At 49.8% G+C, this 13,527-nt stretch overlaps 1 protein-coding gene and 1 long non-coding RNA gene across 8 annotated transcripts in view; one reads left to right on the forward strand and one right to left on the reverse strand.

Annotated features, from left to right (window-relative positions):
- Positions 1-13,527, forward strand: part of LOC102247175 — a 155,686-nt gene that overhangs the window by 109,630 nt on the left and 32,529 nt on the right. The gene's annotated exons all lie outside the window — the stretch shown is intronic.
- The window catches only part of MRVI1 (murine retrovirus integration site 1 homolog), a 112,392-nt gene that overhangs the window by 74,549 nt on the left and 24,316 nt on the right, over positions 1-13,527 (reverse strand). The gene's annotated exons all lie outside the window — the stretch shown is intronic.

Here is a 13,527-nt window from a genome sequence, read left to right on the forward strand (position 1 = left end):
CCATAGGGATCGCTCTACTTATCTACCATTTATTGAGCACCTACTGGGTGCCAGGCACTATCCTAGGGGCATTATCAACATTGCCTAATTTAAACCTCACAATGACCACTAATACAGGCATCAATATTCACATTTCATAGATGAAAAAACTGCTTCAGAGAGTGGCAGCCATTTGGTTCTCATAAAGAACCAAGCATTTAAATCCAGATCTTCCTGATTTTGAGGCCAGGGCTCTCTCCACTACACCACACAGCCTTCCTTGGCTGAGTGGGGGAAGAGGAAGGCATGGTGTTTCCTGACTTCCTGCCCCATGGCTCGCCTCACACCCTTTAGCAGCCCTTCTAACCCTCAGTGGGGGGCTCTGTCACTTGTAAACAGACTTCATTGGGCCTGTCAGCCCTGCTAAAGCCATGATTCTGGAGGCCTGGTCTGGGTGGATCTCATGTGCCTTGTGCAGTGTTCGCCGCAGAAACCTTGGGTTGCCTCCCCCAAACCAGGCTTACCCCCTCCCCATGGTGTAGCAGCCTTGAGGTCCTGCTGGATTGATGCCAATTAGCATAATCCCATCCATCTTGCCACAGTGATTGGCTCAGGGACAGACAATAGATTTAGCTTAAGCCAATGAGCATGTGGCAGTGTATGGGGGCCCAGATGTTTTCTCTTGCCCTGGGTGGTAGAGTGTGCAGATGTGAGGCTGGCGCTGCTGATGCCATTTTGCTTCCATGAGGAAGGACAGACTGAAGATAAAACTGACACATAAGAGCCGGGGGCAGAGCCAACAGACCTGCAGAGAAATGGATCTGGAGCCCTGATCAAAACTGACCTGCAGGCTGAACTCTTTCTAAACTAGCCAGTTACACAAACAATTTTTTTAGTGTTTAAGTCAATTCAGGTTGGGTTTACTTGTAACTGCTAACATGTAACTCCTATACTGTCGCTTGTAACCACTAACCGCTCTTTCAAGTTTCTTGCCGGTCAAGGGGCCTAGGACCATGATCTCTCCAACAGACCTGAACCAATGGGTCTGGCTCCTCTGCTTCCTCCTGGAAAAGGAGACCAGTGATGCCGGGCTCCACTGGAGAGACAGGATAGCAAGGTAGAAAGAGCATAGGCTTTGAAACCAGATTCCTGGGTTCGAGACCCCCCTCTGCCACTCAGTGGCTGTGTGGCCTTGAACGTTGGTTTCACCTCTGAGCCTCGGTTTCCTAGTCAGGGAAACAGAGATGAGAATGCCTCCCACATAGGACTGTTCCAAGAATGAAATGAGGTAGAGTACCCAGCATGCAGTAGTGCTCACAGAGGCCATGTAGCTGCAGGAGGTCTGCAGCCCAGGAGCCTTGGCCAGAGTCCAGAGACTCTGCCTGGCCTCTTCCCACCTCTAAACTCCTTCAGGTCCCTTTCCCCTAGTGGAGTGTGGACACCTTCATGGACATGCAGAGCCAACAACCAGCCTGGTTCTACAATTTCAGAGGTTCCCTGCTCTGCTGGATGGCAGATGAAAACCACCAGACACTGGGTTATCTTTAGATCCTGTCCTCAGCCACAGTCAGGGGGCTGCTGGACACACATGCAGAGAACAAAGGACATTCTCGTTTACTGAGCACCTACTATGTCCTGGGTCTTATGCAAGGTACAGACTGCTGGAGGCTGCAGGCGGAAGAAGCAGAAAGCCCTGCCACCTCCCATAATACGAGGTACTGCCCATGCCCACACCTGACACATGTACCTCGGACTGAGCTCCCAGATGCAGGCAAGAGGTCTGATTCCTCATGGGTAACCAGAAGATTTAGCCAAAATTTTTTGTTGCTTTGTATTTAAAGTCTAGAGAACTTCCACCCTTGGGTTGGTTGATGTGACTATCATCTTGACTTGTCATTCTCTGCAGTGGAAAGGTAGTCCCATTCATCTCTGAAACAGTGTGGGTGACCCCTACTGGACAGCTCAAGAAATCTCATCTCAAGTAGACTGAACTGAGCATTCATTCATTCATTCATTCACTCAACACAAGCACTGACTTTACATCCACTCTACCAAGCCCTGTGCTAGGTGCTGGTGACATAAAGATGATAAAGATGTGGTCTTGGCCTAGAGGAGGTGAGACAGGAAGGGAGAATCCATGCTGGACAGATAGAACCTGGCTCTCGAGAATGAGAGCTATGTGGCCAGGTCATGCTGTCTCCATCCTAAATGGTAACTATGGGACTAAATTGAGCTTTGTAGTTGCCCAAGGGTGAGCTCTGTGATTAATTTCTATCATCTTTACTCAGACTTCAGCAGCAGCAATATCAGTGGTGCTGGTAGCAAGGTAGCAAGAGTACCCACAAACCCCAATTCTATCAGGGAAGTTGGCTGCACCTCCCAAGAAACCACTTAAAATGATACGTGATGTATGCGCAGGTCCAGGTCCAGGCTGTCTTAATAGGAGTATGATTTCCAAAACATGGGAAACGACAGTCCCATTTTTTTCTTTATGTCTTAATCTGCACAAAGCATATTGTGCTCTGCATGCTGTGAAGGATCAGATAAATTGGTAATGTTCAAAAAAGGGAAGCAGGATGTAGGGAGACAAGAAGTCGTGTTTAAAGTACTAAAGATCTTTAGGAAAAGAGAAGGTACAGGGAGAAATCAGTCTCTTCTCAGATATTTGAAAGCCATTTGTGTAGTCCTATTGTTCCCAAAGGACAGGTTCATGAACAATGACTGAATGGCCAGATCAAAGCCAGGGAAAGCTTTCTAGTGGCTGGAACCATCTGAAGGTGCAATGGACTGTTCCTTAAGGTAGTAAGCTCCCTGTTCCGGGGAGAGTTTCAGCAAAGGCTGTGACAAGGGTCACAGGATTCCTACCCACTTCAGGGGTCTTTTCCAACCCTGGATGCCCCTAAAATCCTGTACTCTTTCTAGTCCCGATAAACCACAGATTTGACATTCCCATCCTATACTCCTTAAGACATATCTTAATTCAGTTCCTGGGTCAGAAAGCAAAGTAAAACAGAAACGAAGTAAGTCAGACAAGCCCTGAAAGGTGTCAGCTGCGGCAGGATAAAGCAGTGTAGAGGCTGGCTAGGTCCCACGCTTGACAAATCGGAACCCCGGGCTCCTCAAGGGGCGTCCCAGCAACCACGCCTGCCCAGGCCATTCCCACGCTGCTCCTGCCCCTTTGTTTTCTCTCCCTCCCATTATTATAAACTTGCTGCTTAAAATAGCAAGGTAACAGCAGAGTCCCGCCCCCAGGGTGACATCTGGGTTCTGCGGGAGTTCGTGGGCACTCGGACCTCACATCCATCACAGGAAAGTTTAGAATACAATCTCCAGGAAGTGGTGATCTAGAGCACCAACCCATAAAAGGGAAAAATATTTAGTCATGTTTGGTCTCCAGCCGCTCCTTCTTTAATGCATTTTCAAGGCCCTTCTTGCTGCCTCTCAGGCCTGGTCAGTAAAGGGTTAGGTGAGTCATTAGCCAATCAGCTCTTTGGATGCTACTCATTCTGCCCCCAGCCAGTGTTTAAGTTTAACCTGGCCCACTTTACAGGAAGGAAAACTGAGGTGCAGAGAAGGGAAGCAACTTCACTGGGTCCAGTTAGCTTTGTATCTGCTGCAAATTATCTACAAGCCTCTGTTGGTAAAAAATATCCTATCATTTGTGTAACTGGAAAGGCCAACAGTTTCTGAACCATATTTAAATATGTTATCTGCCCATGGACATCCCATGAGAGAAAGCAAACTAACATATTTTTTTATTCATTCACTCATCAGGCATTTCTAGGTTGCCTACTGAGTATCTGATAATAAGAGTATGATTTCAACTGCATTTCAAGTGCTATGTTATTTAACCCCTTTGTGATGGGTTTTATTGTTTCCGTTTTGTATATGAAGGAACTGAGAAACAGAGAGGTGCAGCAACTTGCTCAAGATCACACAGCTAATAAGTGGCAGGCCAATGATTATAACCCAGGAGAGTCTGATTCCAAGGCCTGTTATCTTCCCCTCTTCTACTCCACCCCCTCCACCAGGAGTTCTGCTGGACTATAGCAGCAGGACCCAGTATGAGCACCTGCCCCGCGAGAACTGGAGTGTGCATTCCCCGTGGGGCTAAGGATAGGTGATGGGGCAGGGAAAGAAGCAGCAGGTGGTCAAGCCAGAAGTCTTATGAGGGCAAAACAGAGGGCCCACAGTTTGAGGTTGTATGACCCACATTGTGGGGGTGCAAACCCACCTCTTCATTTATCTGTCTGGCTGTCCACCCATTTACCTATTCTCCTGACTTTTCCATTTACACAACTGTCCGTTAGTTTTCCATCCAACCTTTCACCCCAGGAAGTCCCATGCCTGTGGCATCAACAGCACAAGCTCTGCCCCTGGGAATAGCCTCTGCAGGACCCTGGGGGCTGTGGGGAGAGGACAAAGGGCAGGAGAGGGCTGCTCTGACAGAGGGGCTCTACAGGCAGAGATGTGCCCATCTACAGCTGAAGGAACCCTCCATTCTGCACACTTCAGCTGGGGGTTGGGCTGCCTATTTCCCAGCAAGCATTGGGCCATCGTCAGGAGTCATGATTTAGCAAGGGCCAGTACAGAGACCACCCCTTCAGTGCTCTCGGCAACCCTGTGAGGTGGGTACCGTGAGCACTATTATTATTAACAGGATGATTAGTCCCATTTTACAGAAGAGGAAACAGAGGCCCGAACACTTGCCCAGGAGAGGCTGTGTGGAAAGTCAGAGCAGGTCTGTCTGCTTCCCCAGCTCCTTGTAGGGCCAAGCCCACCTGCTCATGGGTGGTATTCTTGACAAGCAGTGGCCTCTCACAATGGCCCCAAGGATGCCTCTCCCAGAGCCTTGCAGTCAGCCCAGAAGACACTACACCCTCTCTGAAACCACCGTGGCCAGGAGCACAGCCCACAAGCCGAGCGTCTCTCCTGTTCTCTCATGAATCTCTGGGTGTCCGGGGAAGAGCCAAGGCCCTTCTGGTAAACAACAGGTTAACCCAGACTCGACTGACCTTTTTGGAATGACTCAGAATTCTCAGAAGGGAGTTTTTTTGTTCTTCCAGCTTTGAATTTTTGCTTTCATTTTAGCAACACAAAGAATTTGAAAGAGATTAGGTTGCTATTAATATCACTGGTCTATGTCTAGATGAAGAATTGGATGGAGTGGATTGTTTGGAGTGGCTGCACACACATCTCTCAGTCCCTCTGCAGCCTCGGGGATGACGGTGGGCCAGTGGAGATGGGTCAGTCCTGCCCCTGCTCCCATCGCACAGGTCCAGACAGAGGCAAGGGCTTGACCAAAGCCACGCCTGTGGATGAGGGGCAGTCAGGAAACCCCGGGCCCAGGGTCTAGTTTAGTAAATGATCCGTGAATGTGTCCATGCTGTGAAAGCAGGAGTCCTTGGGCAAAGCCTTCCAGTTCTCCTTCCTCTCATGGTCATTCTCATGGGAAAGAGAGAGTGCTCCCTGCTCCCTGTGCTCACCCCAGGGCCATCCTGAATAGATTTGGAGACTCTCCTGGGGCATCAAATATCAGTTCAAAGTGCTGAGAGGCACCTCTGTGGGTCCCCGGGCCTGGCCAACTGCAAAGCTGGGTCCTGTACCCCTACGAGGCAGTCCGAATAGGGGTCCACCTCAGGATGGCCCCATCCCGCTTCCTAAAGTCAGGATGCTTCGAGGGGGCTTTGGAACTTGGAAGAAGGGGTTCTAATTCTCCCTCTGCCTCTTCCTTGCTGGATCCGTCTTTCCCAGCCTCAGTTTACTCACCTGTAAAATGGAGGTAATAGTACCTGTCTTTTAGGGTTGTTGTCAGGATTAAATTAGGAAATACATGCAAGGTGCCAGCTTGCACTCAGTGAGTTCCATTCCCACTCTCTGAGCGGGGCGGCTGAGTTCTTTTAGCCACAGCATCATCAAGACCCAACCAGGAGACATGGTCCAGGCCTGGCCAGGGCTTCTCCTCTGTGCTGACAAGTAGATAAAAGACCACCAGGCATGACTGGAACTAAGATCGCCAGGGGCCATGCATCTGGTGATGCTGACATCCTCTCCGCTGCTGGGCAGCAGTGGCTGCAGGTGGTGGGCTTAGCGAGAGAGGATACAGTGGTCAGTCCCAGGTCTGTGCTGTGGTTCGTCCTGGTGGAGCAAGGGTGGGGTGCAGAAGGGCAGAAGGAGAAAGGGGAGCAGGAGGGAACAGAGGGACTTCCCTAATGACTTCTCATCCTCCACACAGCCCCTCTGATCCAGGAGCTGGGAGCACTGGGGCTGCGGCCTGAGGGTGCTTCGGTGAGGCTGGCCTTGAGCATGCCCCGCCCCCTGGAGTCTGCACCCTCCTGCCATGCTCCCCAGCCCCGAGGATCTCTTGCAGGCTCTGTTGGCTGGGAGTGCCTTCCTCCCTGATTCAGAACCCGTTCTAGCCCTGGAAGTGAGCCAGCATCTTCTCAGCAGGGCCAGGGCCACATTTAGGAGGGGAGGCCGGCCAGCTCCCAGAGGAAGAGGTCAGGAGTTAGTATGGTGCTCAGTGGGGGAGGGAGGGGGGAGGCATAGGGGGGCAAAGGGAAGAGGGAGAGATGACACATTTAAAATAGTAACACCCCACCCCCGCTGCCTTGCCCTGCCCCTCACACAAACCGCGAGACCATTCTGTACTCTCTGCCTTGGAAAGGGTTGTAGCAGCAGGAGGTAGAAAGGGAATGTATCTCTGCCTTATATGTCACCAAGGAAAGTGCTCAGACACAAAAAACAGATTTGGGGGGAAACATCTTAAGTAGTGGAAACTCCACCCCCACCCCCCCAAGACTAGTAAAATATTATAGGGCAAGGGAGAGACAGAAGAGGTGGAGCAGAAGCTGTGAGAGGCCACTCTGGCAAGCCCCTGAGAAAAGGGCCTGAGCCTGCTTCCCTGGGGAGAAGGTAAAGATCCCTAAGAGGACGAAATGGCTATTTGGTATGTTGCGATAGATAAGGCCTTTGGACAGCCTGTTTCTTGCACCCCGGGGCAGGGGTGCGGGGAGTGAATAGCACAGTAATCTCTGTGCACCCAGGAGCAGAGTTGTCAGAATGGAAGGTGCTTTAAGAAGCTGATTCAGAGGTTACCCTCCGACCAAGGACTGGCAGAAAGTATGATAGACTTCTTGTCAAATGCCAGCCAGGACAGATGACATTGGGCACCAGGGTACCCCTCACCCCAACTCCCTGACACTCTGACCTTAAATGCCACAATGGAGGAAGAGGAGGATTGGAGAGACCCTGAAATGCCTGGGACCCAGGTTCAACGCGTCCTGAAAAATGGTCAAGCCAAGGCCAGACTTCCATCCACCCCACCCGGGCTCCAGCCGTGACCGGAAATAAGCCGGAACATCTCCCCAGGTTTCCTCTCCAGCTCCTTCACTTCAGCAATTCTTTTTTCAAAATAAGTCCACTTGAAAAAAATTTTGCTTCTTAGAAACATGTGCAATTGCTCAATCGGAGGTGGTTCAAAGGCACCGGGAACAGCAGAACCTATCTGAGCTGCCCATTCAGCTCCCAGCAGAAATAGATCTCATCCGGATCTCATCCGGTTCTCTTTGTTCCAGGCTGCCCAGCAGCCTCCTTTCTGAGTCACTCACTCCAGGGTGCCATGAGTCATCTTCCTGGGGTCAAGGACCACACGGTGTTCCTGGGTCTGCCTGGCTGGCCAGGGCTCCGAGGGGCCATCAGAAAGAGTGGGGGACTGAGGACTGCCTCCTGCGTCCTGGAGCTGGCTCTGCCCTCCCTTGCGTGTGACCTCGGGGGTCCCCCGGCCTGGCCCTTCCAACGTGCGTTTGTTTGGAGCCTCTCCAGTGATGTGCAGGAGCCTGTGCGCAACAGCCCATGAGAGCCAAATGTAAAATTGTCAACACTATTGTGAGCTGGTCGTTAAACACAAACATCACTAAAAATTAAATTACAAGTAAGTTACATTAAATGCGAAGGAAATAAATACCCCAAATAACCATGCTCTGATTATTCGGCTACATTTTACTATTGTCTGTGCTCTTGAGGTGATTTGTTTCTAATGGGTCTGTGGTGGAAACACTAGGTAATGATGTGCTACTGTGCACCTCTTCCCCACTCCGTGTTCAGTGATGTGGGGTTAATGCCTTGCAATGAGTCGTGATGGGAGTACTTATACAGTGGGAACCAGCAAATGCTACATATCAAGGCCTTTCTTCCCTCAGAGAGCTGGCTGTTAAGCACTTACTACCACAACACGGAGCCTCTCCTCCTCACCCCTACCAGGGCGCAGAAGGAATGCAGATGACTTTAATCTTAACCCACGACAGTATAGTTATAGAGATTTGATTGCCAACTGCCTTTGGATAACTCTTCCTGTGTGTACAATGGGCCCCTCCCACTCACCAAGTCCCAGACAGAAACCACCATTTCTCCCAGCTCCCCAGCTCTGCCCTCCCGAAAGCTCACTCTTCCTGGGCCCTCATGAATGACACCCAAGCTAAAAACCTGGAAGTCATTACCCTCCCTCTCATCACCCTTGCCTCCCTCAGTTACACTGAGTCCTGTCAATCCTAGTCAGAAAGTCTTTGATCACCTCCCACTTCCCACTTCCCATGGCCACACCCCGGCCATGACTGCCCCTCTGTGTTATTGCAACAGCCTCATTGGTCTCCTCACCTCTGGTCTGGGCCTTCCAACCACCCTCCACAAGACACCAGAGCAGTCTCTCTAAAACATAATTTGGATCCTTTTTTCCCTTCTTAAAATCTTTGAGGACTCATGTTTTTCCATGGAACAAGTTCTAAGTCAAGACCCTCGCCCTTCTCTCTGGCCTCATCTCCTATCTCAGCCTTGATACCCTTATGCTTCCACCACAATGGACCAACAACCAACCTCCAAACATGCCCTGCTTTTTCACACTCTTTGCACATATCTTTTTGCCTATGCCTGGGCCCCCTTCCTTCCCCTTTCTATAACTGATGAACTCCTACTCCGCCAAGAACCTGTTCAAAATATCCCCTTCCTCATAAACCCTTTCCACCTCTTCACCCCAGGAAAAGTTACTTCCTTCCTGTTTCCTATGGCTGCTCTAACACATTATCACAAATTTGGTGTCTTAAAAGAACATAAATTTATTACCTTTCAATTCAGGGGGTTGGGATTCCAAAATCAGTCTCAGTGGGGTAAAACCAGAGTATCAGCAGGGCTGTGTTCCCTCTGCAGGCTCTAGGAGAGAATCCATTTCCTGGCTTTTCCAGATTCTAGAGGCTGCCTACATTCCTTGGCTGGTGGCCCTTTCTCCGTCATCCAAGCCAGTGGTGTAGTATCTTTTCTCCTCTCTGACCTCTGCTTCCATCCTCACATTTCCTTCTAGTCTGGCTTTGACCAGCCTGCCTCCTCCTTGTAAGCACTCTTGGGATTACATTGGGCCATTGCAGATAATCTCTCAATCCAAGGATCCTTACTTTAATCACATTTGCAATGCTCCTTTCTCTATTTAAGGTAACACGCACAGGTTCAAGGGACTCGGCCCTAGACATCTTGGCAGGGGGCAGGAGGGTTATTCAGTTCATCACACTTCTCTACTCTCCCAGAGCACTTTGCACAGACCTCAGTTCAGCTAGAATTTGAGTACCTCGACAGCAGGGACTATACTTTTATTCATATTTTTATAACTTTTTAAATATTTTTTTAATTTATCTAGTACTGTGCCATGCTTTCTACATACATAATCTCATTTAATCATTGTAGTGCCCTGGACAACAGCAATGAGAGCTGGTATTAATTGAGTAGGGACTGTCTGCCAGGAAAGTGTAAACTCTTATTGTGCTTCATCTCCCTGAATTCTAACAGTAGTCCTAAGCAGTGGGTACCATTTTTACCCACACTTTACAGAAGAGGAAACAAAGTCAGGTAACTTGCTGATGATCATATTTATTAGACAGTGGAGACAAGATAAATGACAAAAATAAAATAGGTTGTCATGTGAAGAATCAGAGATTATGAATGAGAGAGGAACCTTTAAGATCCTCCAGTCCAGAGTCCTCATTTTAACCTTTTATCTTCTCTGAATCCATGTATAGTGCCCTTTTATTAAAAATACTGCTAAATACTACAAAATAAAAATCATGTCCTAGACTGTGGGCTCCTTGAAGTCAAGGGCAGTATATATTCACCTCTCAGGGTTTCTTGAATAGATGGATGGATGAATGAAAATGTGTCGTACACTCGGTGATACAGAAGGGTTAAGAGAGCAAACCCTGGTTGTTGAGGAAGCCTTGGGAAGTCCAGTGACTCCTCCAGGGCTGATTTCACTTGTGGCCCATAATGGCCTTGGAGTCCCTCGTGTGAGAAGTGGGGTAGAATTGGCTCCGTTTTCCTCTTACTGACATGACATGAACACACATCAACTTAGCAGCTGCCTGTGCAGGTGAAGGGCCTTGCTCCCCCGCCTCCCCATTTCTACTGAGCTTCCCCAGGTTAACAGCTGAGCTTTTCTCTGGATGAGGTAACTGGGCTTCCTGTCTTCCCTGACATACATGTGCAGACTTTTCACCTGGGAGTCTACCAACTAAAACCTCACAAAGGGCAGGGACTCCTCTGCCACCTTCATGCTTCTGGGTGACCATCCAGGAGTACTTTGCAAAGTGACTTTTAGAATTAACTTATCAGTAGGCTTCCAGCTTTAACCTAAACCCAGCAGGAAGCCACAGAGCTGTCGCCTGGCCCTTCTGCCTCCACATGAAAAGCTAGCCAATGCATTCCCTGAACGGCTGGTGGCGTGTGCTCAAACATGCCATCATCCTCACGTCTGCTGCCATGGCACTCCTGCAACCACCTGCTTCCCGACAAGTAGAGCTATGAGGGTTTGCAAGGTGGTCATAGCTTCCCTTCCCAAACTTCTGCTCTGACGAGGGGACTCTGATATTGGGGGTCCTGGCCACCTGGCACCTAGGATCACCCATGTCTGTGAGGCAGGCTTCTGGGGACTGTTGTCCCTTATTTCAGGGAGAAGACCAGAGGAACCAAGCCAGCTTGATGGGCCTCAGTGGGCACGGGCAACAGCCAGTCCTGTCCACACTGCACATGCAGAGTCTCTCAGAAGCCAACAGTGGGACCAAGTCTGAGCCAACAACCCCTTCCTTGGATCTTCTGGCCTCTGCACCTGAAGATGTCCATTCCTTAGGATGGGCGTGAGGATGGGGAAAGACAACCTGCTTTTTGTCCAGGACATGAGATCTGTCCAGGGCCAGCTAGACCGCCAGGAGCAGCCTGTCTGAAAAGCCAGGATCAGCCCTCTATCACCTCGGGAACTTTATTCCAAAGAAAAAGAAAATTTCTTCCTTGACTCAGCAACAGCCCTATCCCCCACAAAATAAAAATAAATAAAAAATAAATGAACATCCAGTTCCCATGTGCCTTTCTTTGTCATTCCTTCCTCTCCTTCTCTCCCCTCCCTTCCCAGCTTTGTTCTGGGAGTGACCATCAAGGCCTAGATGCAGGACCTGGTTTGGGCAAGTCAGAGGAAAATTTGGCCTCCACAATGCCTGCCTAAATCCTTCACTCATTCAAGAGGTGCTTCTGAGTGCCTCCTCAGTGTCAGGTGCTCTGGTAGGTTGGGGCTCTGCAGTGTGTCCTTCAGGGCTGCCTCCCCAGAAAGCCTTCCTGGCAACCCGGCAGCTAGGATCTTTCCAACGTACTGTGAGCTCTCTGGTCTATGATGGCACCGCACAGCTGCCCCCATCTGCCATGCGGTGGTTTCTGTTTCCTGCACATTAATCACATTTGCCAAGCCTGAGAGCAGAGAGCTTTCTTCCGTGCCCCAGCTGTGGGAACACTGCACAGGTCCAGAGCAATTGCTCAATGCCCGGTGCACCCCTTCTTTTGCCAGAAAGGACTCCAGGAATCAAACCTCGCTTTCCTGTGTACATACCCAGCACAGCATGTACATATCAGCTCTTGAATCCTCTCAGCTCTGAGAGGAAAGTCTTACAGCTCCTTTTTTACAGGCGAGGAAATCGAGCCTCAGAGAGGTGTAGTGACTTGCTTTGGGTCACATAGTCAGGATTAAAACCTGGGTCCCCTGGGCACAAAAATGGGGTCTCAACCCTTCTCAAGAAAGGGCTCATTCCCATTCTTCTCCCACCTCAGTAGAGAAAGAACAGAGCATTGGGAGATGTTCCCTGGCGGGGATTTTGACTGTACCAGGTCACAGCCCTGCCTTCGGGCCAGCAAGGACAACTCCAGTTGAGGCACAGAACTGGAAACCGTCCTCGGCATCCCCAGGGGAGACAGGAAGCAGCTGCCTCATCTAAGACAAACAGAAGACGGCTCTTCCCTGCTGGGATGGAGTGCCCCCACCCCAAGTCCCACCCACTGTTTATCTCCACTCTGGGAGACCCCGTTCTTAGAAGCTATGGAACTAGGCCCAATAACCTGGCACTGGGCTGCAGGGCAGAGTCTGGCCTAATATGCGCTTCAGGAGGCCAAAGAAGGATTGCAGCAGGCTCAGCGATGGGGCTTCTGGGGAGGGAAGAGCAGACTGTGCACCAACCACCTGTGTAGGGATGAGATCCTTCACCACTTGGGCCTCAGTCTCCCTAGTACAGGGTTGGGCTAAGTTTCCAGCCCATGCCCCACTTTCTGCCCCATGAGTTTGGGGTCCTCGTTGCCTATTGAGAGCAGACATGCAGTCAGTAGCGAGAGGTCTGACTGGCAACACCCTCCCACCCCCTGCTAGAAGCAGCCTTTGGACATCTTTGCATCACATCCCTCCAATCACAATGATTGGTTCAAGGGTGAGCATGTGACCTGCCCAGAACCCATAAGACATAATAAGACTTTACTGAGCATTCTGGGAAAGAGATTCTTTTTTTTAATTATTGTCTTAAAGTTTTACATATGTCTCCTTTCCCCCCAATTGACACCCTCCCCCCACCTCCAGCCATTCCCATCCCGGGCATCTTGAAAGCTTGGCCTCTTTCAAAGTCTAGTCTCTGCTTGCATCCTGGGGGTGAGATTAGTGATGTGTGTGCCAATGACTGAGCAATGGAACTCTTCACTGAAGCACACTCTGGAGGGATACTCTTTGAAACACAGTGCAGAGCAGTTCAGTGGGAAAAGAGATATACCACCTTGTGAATGTTTGAGTGAGGGTTATTGAAAATTCTGGGTCAAAGTCCAGAGAGAACTGGTTTCCTGCTAACCCATGAAACGTGATTTCTTTCTCAGAGCATGTGATGTGTTCGTGTAATATTTCCCATGCTCTGATAAACTGTCTCAGCAATGTCAACCCCCTCATTTGTACTGAGGGCTTGGGGCTCACGTTCCCAATGTCAGAAAACTCTGCAGACTCTGAAACTTAGGTTGTTTGAGGGTCAAATTATGTTGATCATTATATCCCACATATGAGTGAGATCATGTGATATTTATCTTTCTCCGACTAGCTTATTTCACTTAGCAAAATGCTCTCCAGTTCCATCCATGCTGTCGCAAATGGTAACAGTTCGGGAAGGAGATTCTTACTCTTTGTTGCAGGTCTTGAATATAAGAGGGTGAAAACAGAATCCT

Source organism: Myotis brandtii, unplaced genomic scaffold, assembly GCF_000412655.1.
Source record: "Myotis brandtii unplaced genomic scaffold, ASM41265v1 scaffold422, whole genome shotgun sequence".
Classification (NCBI taxonomy): Eukaryota; Metazoa; Chordata; class Mammalia; order Chiroptera; family Vespertilionidae; genus Myotis; species Myotis brandtii.